Here is an 11,316-nt window from a genome sequence, read left to right as displayed (position 1 = left end):
GATGCATTTTCGGGATGCATTTGCGGAAGTCTGTCAAGCGTCTTGTACTTAATAATTTAATGGATCGAATACAAAACACTTTAATAGATTGTATCGGTTGGTAGAGTGGTGATGGTTACTTGTATGTCAATTATTAACTAAAACTACCGGATCATGCGGCTTGATTGTTAGAAATGTCAATGAGCACGATACAATTTAACATTGTTATTTTGAGCGTTATTTCACAAATAATACAGAGGCAATTTTGCAAATCAGTATGGGCTTAACTACGCAAGGAACCTTTACCCATGACTGCCTGTCTGGATAACTGCAGTAAAATTACGCAGACGACGAATGCTAAGGAGCGTCTGCTCTAACCACAGCATCTTACCTGTTATAGTTCCCACTGGTAAACGACATAGTGTGGTATTATTTAAAAGTGTTTAAAAAAGCTAGGTAAGACAACGGTTGGCCAGTCGAGTGTTTATAATGGAATATCTGTATATATTGGATGCTTTCAGGGAAAAACGGCGCTTAAATGCATGTCAAATAAGATTAGCCTGTGCACACTGATTAGCTGTATCAATGATTTGAAAAAACACACATCCTCGACCTGTGCGTTAAGATTAAGACACACTCTTACTAAATTATGAAGTGGTTGTGGTCGTTTAAACTTGCGATTATAAAAAACCATAACATAATTTTGAAAACTGAGTTGCGTCTAAGATTATACAACAGCGAACAAATTCAATGCCTTCAGCGCTTTGATTTTTATAAGTGATATCAGCATGCACAATCAAATGTTTTATGTTGTGTTATTGTCATTATCAGCTTCATTTAAATTTAGTTCGGTGTTTGTGCGTAATGAAATTGATGATATGTTAAAATATTATTTTGAGTTTTATATACATATGTGTAACTAAATGTTAAAATATACAAACATTATTAACATTTTAACTTTCGGATTGCCAAATATTAAGTGTTAGCATGATGTTAATAAATAAGTTGGAAATATACTGATTGTATAATTAATATTTTCATAAATATTTTTCATTGCTAATTATATAAACAGGTATGACTTGCATCTGTTCTACTAACATGAACTGTTATTGATCCAATTATTAGGATTTCTTAGGAAGAACATTGTCTTACGATGCATCAAAGCGGAATTCAAAATTAAATTGCAATAATGAGAAATATTTTCATTAATTTTCTATAATGTTTAATTGAATACAATTTAGTGTCTATAATTTTCCGGAATGAACTAAATGAACAAAGAAAGAAAATATGTCAGATGATAATTATACAATAATGCTCCAGAGTCATGTTTGCATGTTCTCTTTGATTACATTTAACTTCACTCATTATGTCTGGAAATGGAAGATGCGACGAAACCAATTAGTCCAATAACTTCGGGACCGCAATATTTTATTTCAACAGGAAAAATGGTCTGTTTATAGCTATTCATAGCTAATGTTTCTTTGTTTCACATGTACAGACTTAAAATAAAACTTGATTTGATTTGATTTGGTTGATGTATGCATTTTAGAAAACAATATGAATTAATTGAGATGAGATAATGACTAGATTGTAACCAGGTATTTTGTTTTCATAAACATCTTAGTTAATCTCTTCATGTGAAGACTAACGAGACAGTTGAACACGTGTCTAAAAACGACGAAACTCATTGGAGGCTTAAAACATTTACTTTATAATTTCAAATGTATTCTCAACAAACGTAAAAATGTTTGTTCTACGATTCTTTCCATTGTTTTGTCATAGCCGCAATGCCGTAATGTCAATAAAAGGAGTAGAATCACATATATATTATTATAAGGTTGTGTTGCTTGCCAGTAAATATGTTCGAAGATAACACTATGTTCTTTGCTAAAACTTTGCATTTTACCTTAACCATGTTTCTGCATGAAAATATGGAGCTTATACTTTTTATAAATGAAGAAATGTGTAATAATTAAGATAATTTACATATTGTTTCCTAGAACCTTCTTAAGATTCCTCAACTGACTCTCACAAATGGTCATTTGCATAATATTGGTCTTAATTTGTAACGAATAAAACATTATTTTTAAGATCGTAGTGAAATGTTTCATTTTATGAACATTGAAACACCGTAAAGATCACTTAATTTCGAGAATGAATGAAATATTAGTTTCATAAAAGATTACGGCCATGATTTTTAAACCTATTTAACTGTGTTGCTCATACAATAGTTAATCAAATGTGATCGTTTTACCATAAGTACCCATTAAATTGCATGTTAGAATATAATGCTCAGAATGTAGTCAAATGATCACATGTAAAAGATTTCATCAACTCTTAACTAATAACTGAGATATTCAAGTTTGAAAAGGATTGCGTTAGAAATGTCTCCAAGAGCACTAGATTTTTACATTGCGTAACACGCTGTTTGGGGACATTATTCAACTACCAGTATGCTATAGAAATATTTCGTTCGAACATCCAATTACAAGCCCTATTAAAGGAACAGTCAAGTAGACAGAAAAATGCAAAAACTTAGTACCGTGATTATTCAAAAAGAGGAGGGATATTTTAATTTTAATTGTGATATGCGAAAATGAATATCGTGCGACAAATGGTCGGTGGATGCGTTAGTGGATGGGTTGGAACGTAGGTGAGTATGGAATGATGAACGGATGGATGGATTAACTGATGGATGTATGGATGGATGGACCGATGGATGGGTTGATGGATGGATGGGTGGGTGGATAAATGGATTGATGAATGGGTAGATAGATGGATGGATGGATGGATGGATGGATGGATGGACGGATGGATGGATGGATGGGTGGGTGGGTGGTTTGGTGGGTGTATGGGTGGTTCGGTGGGTGGGTGGGTGTTTATGTCGGTGGGTTTGAATGGATGGAGTAATGGACGGATGGATGGATGGATGGATGAATGGATTGGTGGATGGATGGATAGATGGATGGATAGATGGATGGATGGATGGACGGTTGGATGGATGGATGGATGGATGGATGGATGGATGGATGGATGGATGGATGGATGGATGGATGGATGGATGGACGGATGGACGGATGGATGGATGGATGGATGGGTGGATGGATGGAAGGATGGATGGATGGATGGGTGAGTGGGTTGGTGGTTTGGTAGGTGTATAGGTGATTCGGTGGGTGGGTGGATGTTTTTGTCGGTGGGTTTGAATGGATGGAGTAATGGACGGATGGATGGATGGATGGATTAAAATGGATGGATGGATGGATGGATGGATGGATGGATGGATGGATGGATGGATGGACGGATGGATGGGTTGGTGGGTGGGTGGATGGATGGATGGATGGATGGATGGAAGGAAGGATGGATGGATGGATGGATGGATGGATGGATGGATGGATGGATGGATGGATGGATTGATGGATGGATGGATGGATGGATGGATGGATGGATGGATGGATGGATGGATGGATGGATGGATGGATGGATGGATGGATAGATGGGTGGTTTGGTTGGTGTATAGGCGGTTCGGTGGGTGGGTGGGTGTATATGTCGGTGGGTTTGGATGGATGGATGGATCGATGGATGGGTGGATTGATGGGTGGATGGGTGGATGGATGCATGGATGGATGGATGGATGGATGGATGGATGGATGGAAGGATGGTTTGGTGGGTCGTTTGGTGGGTTTATGGGTGTATTTGTGTTACATTTTTAAAATATACTTAAGTATTATACTCAAACATCTTGAAGGGATTGGCGTACTTTAATCAACGCTTGTACTTAACTGCTGAATACAAATAGCCGTTGCCTTGTCGATGAATATTAAACATTCTACGACAACATGCATGCACAAAAGCAGAAAATTATCTTTCGTTTATAAAATCTTAAATTTTGCTAAATGTATTTCCAACTAAACTATACTGAATATTAGGACAGATCGTTAAAAAAACAATATGTCAGGAAAATGCGCAAGCAATATATAATATTTCGCAACAAGCGAAATAGTATGTGTTCTAAGTGTATCTTTTATGTATTTATGAAGACTATTTATGCTCACGTGTGTATCACCATTTTAAGAATGTTCTGACAAAAACTTTATATACAAATTGTTAAATGTTGATTTTTGTTCATATGTGCACAAAACAACAAGGGCACTCGATTTGTAACAGAAATGGCATGAAATTCACGGATATTCATTCACATTTTCATTGTCCGATGCATCAGCCAAGTTCCTATTGATACTCCTATAATGACGATCTGTTGAGCCATGATTGGTTTCCAGCGTATGTCAGTTTCTATAACAAACGGGGCTTATATCCGGCACTTGACCACGTGGAGTGGTCTCAAACACTTGTTTGTAACACTCAATATTGAATAGTCAGGGGGGAGTGTGTTAAAGTGATTTCTGACATTCAGTCACACTATATGATTTTCGTTGGATATGTGAGTGGTAGTGTTCATAAGCATGCTCAATTAGCTAAATGTATTTGATTTGCGTGAAAAAATATGCAAATAAGTCATTCATGAGTACCTAAGACAAAAAGAGACAATTCTTAAATTTCGTAGTTATATTGTTAATTGAAACGAATCAATACTTATGAAATCAACTTAATTATGCAGTTAGCAACCACTATGATTTTGGTTTTAAAGCATATCACATACGAGTGGTAAAAGTAAACTACTGACCCATTATCTGCGTATCAACAAAAATATACTTTTTGCGTTAGAATTGCATGAAAGACAAACATCTTATTGACAATATGAATGCATTTGTTATGTTAAATGATTCAACTTCGGTGTTCGTTGTCGTTTCGTTTTTGTTAAATTACATTTGTATTTCTCTTGTTTAAAAATGATCAGTATTTGCGTCAAAGTAATTGCATCTAAATGGCCAGAGGATCGAAAAGCTGATGTGACAATTATATGAAATATAAAATACTCTAAAACAGTCATGATATATATTAATGCTTGATCGCCTTATGATATCCACAGGGGCCTGTCTCAGAGAAAACTTTTTTGGAGACAAAAACTATTGCAGTTAATATGTATTTATCACTGCTGATATTGTATGGTCGCTTAGCTAGGACCGCAACGGTACACAGGGATAAAATGCACGGGATTTTGTCGGAGTCACATAATGAAGTATTAAAAAGGTCTACATCTATTTTTTTAGCCCAATCCCATCTTAACTACCTGCCCCTTTCAAAAGGAAAGCAATAGCTGGTATGGCCTATTATTTAAATGGCGTAACACTGCGCTGATATTAGCTATTTGCTTATACCCTTGGATTGGCAATTGAAAATAAAGCATTTATAGATCTGGGTGATCTATTTCGTATAAACTAAGGTTTTCTCCAAATAAACTATATACGGATGTCAGAACCATATTGAGAATGATGTTAATCTCTTTATGGTACATTTAGTATACAATTTCGCGTGCAAAGACCTTTATGGTTACATGTTGAAGATACCTTAAAGAGATTGAAAACTTTGTTAAAATTATTGCAATACAAATTATGAGCGATAACTAAATGGTCAACATCACGTAATGATCCCAAAAAACAACGTTAATTCGCAAACATTCAACAATCAATATCTCAATTACTAGAATTTACTCAATGTAACTCTGCGTACAACGATTATGTCTCTGGGTTGCTCATTTGCAATAAAATATTTAAAGAAGTGAAACTCCAGCTGCTGGAGCAGTATTGAATTATCATTATACATAATTAGTTGGTCCTTTATTTAAGGCAAGTTACCAATTGCCAAAACAGTACAAAACAGCACAATACAAAACAACATACAAAACACATAAATTAATAAAGATGGGGTCACCGCCTTGGAACGGTTAATGCAAAGCATTGGGGGTTTAAACCGGTTATAGAGCGCTCAACCTCACACTTGGCCCAGCAATATTCATGATACATTTACGTGTAAAAAAATAATCTCATAGCATTGTAACTTAAATTAAATAATAATAAAAGGGAATAAAAACGCATTACATTTAATTACCATTTAGTTACTCAATAGTAGGAAAGATACCAGAGTGACAGAGTTACAACTTTTTTAGGCACGATGAAATGAAACTACAAACAAGTATCAACTACATTCCTTTTTTATAGAAAAAGATTTTAGAATATAGCATCATAAAGTTAATATTTCAGATCATCATCGCGCACATACAGGAAGAAGAAGTAATAATGGGTGTAAAAGTTCCAGATAAGATTGCTTGGATGTTTATGTGACTGCTAAAAAATAAATCAAACAAGAAAATCTTTTCAAAGCGAAAATAACATGAAAATTTAACGCTATAAACCCAATGACCTATGCATGTAGAATACAACTGTAAAAGTTGTATGACGTCACAAAACAGGAACAGAGAAATCTATTGCCAATTGAACAAATCATTAAATAATGGCTAGATAAATGTATTCAATAAATACGAACCCTCATTTTCAAGGAGATACTTCTATTCACATAAAACAGTTGAACCATCTATTTTTAATAATATGTATGTTTTTAACTTAACACGTTATATTGTTCAATGTCAAATATAAAAGCTTGATGCTTAATATAACTTTAGCTTACTGCGACTGCAAACATTAATCGCCTCATTAATTGCCTTCAGTGGTAATCAGTTTCAAGCCGGTAATGGAATCGATCAGCTATCGCATATCCATGATTATATTAATGATTGTGTTACTTACACAAGCGACTCCCTTCTGTTGTTAAAGTCAGTGATTGTTACATTCAAACTTATACAGTCTTAAAGAAAGCTTAGATACTATAACATATTTACACAAGAATTTTGTTATTAAACCATCTTTAATTGTATAGATGTAAGCATATTTTGCTGATTAGGCGAATAAATGAATCGTTATAAGGATCTTCCTTGACCTTTCATAGCTTTACACTTAGTACATGTCGGGCGTCTAAATAAGTCATGTATCGGGTATTGGGGGATGTTGATAGAAAAGCAAGGACTAAGAAGGGATGTCAACAGTGACAGGCCATAATGACCTTCGAGAATCCTTAGTGGTAACAAACCAAAGTCTGCAAAATTACTGGTAAAAAGCAGATTAAATGTATTTCAACATTAGGAGTACTGTTTTGTCGTTATATACCGGTAATGAAAAAATGGCATATTCAAACGAGAAAAACTAACAAAGAGTATTTTACACATTTCATTCAAATATTTAAACATCGATTTTCGTTATATTCCGCTTAAGACGAAATATGATAAATGAAATATATATTGCACTTTTTTACAATTATTATAACGATGGATAAACGCTATGGTTTTCTGTATTTTGTTTTTCTTTCGTTTATTTAGTAATCGGAATACGAACTTATATGTGTAGTTCACTTTTGTCCTATAAAAAATTAAAAAGACGTTATATAAACTGACAAACAGAGGGTTACGTTTTATTTTAAGACACTTCCAACTATTTAGAACAATACTCAATAAATGGACTTAGTACAAAAAAAGCCTCAATGCACTGTTTAACCCACATTAGTGAAGGAACATGAGCTACTTGATCAAACATCTTGAGGGGTTTGGCGTGCTCAGTGGAATTAAGAACTACAGTGCTTAATACAGACCGGCGTTGCCCTAGCAACGAATACATTGAAAATAATATCACAACATGAACATAAAAGATATAATTGGTCTATGAACTCTTGCATTTTTCTAAACGTGTTCAAAAAGCTTAATGAACATCATGAAACATTGTACAAAAGATGATTAGTCAAGACTCTTTGCAATTATTGAAAAATAATCCAGATCAATGAAAATAGTGCTTGTTTTTTAATTGTAACTCGTATTTATAAACAATAATAATAATGTACACACCCTTATCACGTTCATGATAGTTTACTGACGGAAATATTATATAAATTGTTAAATGCTAATTTGGCATACTTGTACAAAATATAGGACAGCTTATTTTTAACAGATATGAAATAATAAAAGATTAAAACAAATAGCAATGTTCAGCTGTTCTAATAACATAATTTTCGAATATACCAAATACAAGGCTAATGTATATTGAGACAATAATTATATGTGTATACTACAGAAACAATACATATAGAGGATGCATTTTGTTTTACGAGAACAAAAACTGAATTGTCTTATCACATCAAATCAATGATGTTCATTTGCATCATCGTCAAATGTCAAGTGCATGTGAAAGTTGTTGGACCATGGCTTTGTTCTATCAAACGAAGCTTATATCCGGCCCATTAGCTAGTGGAGTTGTCCCAAACACATCTCTATAAGATGATGTATTGTATGGTCTGATTGGCCGTGTTGAACTTATTTCCTACATTAATCTGTATTTATTGATATTGTATTCAGACAAATCATACAATATGATTTGACTGTGTTGGTATCGCGAATGATTGTGTAGATATGTGGGCTTTATTGTTTATTTTAAGTTAAATTGCCTGCACACACATGTTACATAGTCATTAGTAACATAGCCACGAACAGACAATATTTATATTTCGTAGTTCTATTCATAATGGACACAAAACAATACAACTGACAAATCAACTCAATTTTGCACTCAGCAACCTATGACGTTTGATGAGTTAAAGTTTATTTCAAACGAGTAGTCGAGTAAACTACTGACCTATAGTCCATGAACGAATAAACATACATTCGGTCAATTGTGCATACAAAACTCAAGTTGAAAATGTGTACGAAATGTTTCATTATATCCTGATTAAATATGTCCATTATTTGTGTTTCAAACACAATTCAACTATCTATAATATTGCTATTTTTTTATTTCTCTCTTGATGTTGACAAAATTTCAAATATAAAGGAAACATACGCAGTAACCTTTATATTTCTTCTACTTCTATTGTTGTCGCTTCACATCACTAATTATCTCTTGTTTGATTACTTTTAACACGGAAAAGAAATCGAAGAGCTACGACATTAATACACGATTGATGGATCATTGGGCTCTGAACAAACGAGCCTCTCCTGTTGCGATAATGATCTTTATTTACAGTTTATGTTTTTAATTTATTAAACTTCGGGTGGCTTATTCATTCACGTGAAGGGTTGTATGGCTGTTTCTACAACCTTGCCCACCGGACTTAGAGAGTGAAGGGTTACAGGTTTTTTTTTCGCCAGGACGAAGAGGTTCGACCTTTTTTGGAATGTTTTTATGTCTTGCCTTCTTACCAACCCATATGCTGAAGACAGGCCCTTATATCCATATATTCTACTTTGACCCGCTCGTCCCAGAAGCCCTTATACCCATATATACTACTTTGACCCGCTCGTCCCAGAAGCCCTTATACCCATATATACTACTTTGACGCCACTACTTTGAATCCGAGCCATTCAACCACGAAGTCCACCGCACAGAAACCATCAACGCCGTGCATAGAATAAACAAAGTGTGTGAAAAGTGGAACTGCGGGTTTGGACATTAGATTTTTCAACATCATCCATCATTGTGGAAAGTGGTAGAGTGCGTCATTAAAGACATCACTTGTGACGAAATAACGTTATTACATTTATTTGTAATAACAAGGGGTAATTAATTTCTACGTATGGCCAAATGATTAAATTATATTTCTTCGCGGCCTAGCTTTGTCTTAAAATGTTGATAGCTACATATTACTTATCATCATGATTTGGTTCTTAAATATGTTCAAACCAAATAAATGTAAATGAAATAAATGAAATGTCATGTATTACTTACATAGACAATTAGCGATCACTTTTTCAGACCAATTAGCTGATAAGAGTAACTAGTCTAACACAGTTCGGCAAAATTTTGACAGGCTTTATAAATCGCCTACTTTCATATAATGTTTTTCGCATTTATTCGCAGCCCTGACTTTGTATGTAATTTAGCATGTATGGTGACGAATGTCCAGTATAAAATAAGTTAATGATTGGGGCTAAAAATTATCGGATGGCATTTTTTAAAGACTAGTGTACAGGTTGGAAAAAAAAACATGTCGGGAGCCGATTGTCAAGTTGACCATTTTAATCGATTGTCCAGGTCGACAAATATACAAGGTGCCTCTTGTCCGGAATCGCAAATTAACGCAAGGAACCGATTGCCATACATTAGTTAACAAACCACAGCCTTAGCAAGAACCTTTGCATGTATCATTAAAAAAAATAATAATAGGAGAAATAAAAGTTTGCTGACATTTTCTTTTAATCAACAAATGGCATCTCCACACAGAAAGGAGGAAAAAAAAGAATTAATTAGAAATTGCGTGAATATACATATATCTGCCTATGTTTTGTTGTATTGGAATTTAATTTACATTCAACATCTATTTATTTTACAACAACTTAAATGTTGCTATGGAAACAAATCAACATGTTAAAATGTTTTAAAACTATGAAGGATGGTGGAATGACGGTCTTTTCACAGAGAGAAAACACTGAGATATCAAGATAAATGTGTAACTTCAATTCACCAAACGGAAATAACATTTCATGCTAGGACAAATATTTGCCATTTAAAACATCATGCAATTTATGTATAATCATAGACTGATGTATACAAGAATGGTACCACAACCTCGCCCTAGATCGCCCACAAGTTACACGTGTCAAATCCAGTGACATGATTTTAAAAGATCAAAACAGAACAAATACTAAATTAACTTCAGCATTTTACAGCTCATCGTTATCAAAATTATAAAACAGTCATATATGCGTGTACAAGTAGTAAATAAGATAATAATACAGTATGCGTGAGAGTGTTGTGTGTTCATATAAACTATGAATTGAGTATATAAAAGACTTGTCAACAAAACTCAGTGGCAACAGGCAAACAACAAAGTATATTCATGTCATAATAAACTTTACATGTTAACTGAAATCAACGTAACCATGCAAAAACAACGTAAATTCATTTTATAATAAATTGGTACATAAAAAAGTAAACGTTGAGTTAAAGAAAATATATCTTATATTTAAAGCATGTTATACAGTAAATTGCTGACGTATTATGGGACACTTTATTATTACTATTAAAAAGTTTCCAAAATGAGTTCATACTGGTTCTTATTGAGAAGTGTTTTGATATTTATATTGATCATTCTTCACAATACAACGGACATTTTTAGCATGAAGTGACAGTCGTCTTCTCAATCAAATTCGTTCGTTTCTGATCATGTTATAATGTCTCCCAGTTTTAATTAACAATATCAAATAATCAGTATATGTCATAGCTGTCCGCGGTTTATGACGTAATTTGCCTTTCGGTAATCGGTAAATAACATCATAACCGTTTGTTTCTGCTATGTATTAGTTAATCTATTAAATTATAAAGAATGAAAATCGCACACTGAGCA

This window comes from Dreissena polymorpha, chromosome 13, assembly GCF_020536995.1.
Source record: "Dreissena polymorpha isolate Duluth1 chromosome 13, UMN_Dpol_1.0, whole genome shotgun sequence".
In the NCBI taxonomy this organism is placed as follows: Eukaryota; Metazoa; Mollusca; class Bivalvia; order Myida; family Dreissenidae; genus Dreissena; species Dreissena polymorpha.
Note: the sequence above shows the minus strand (reverse complement) of the source record.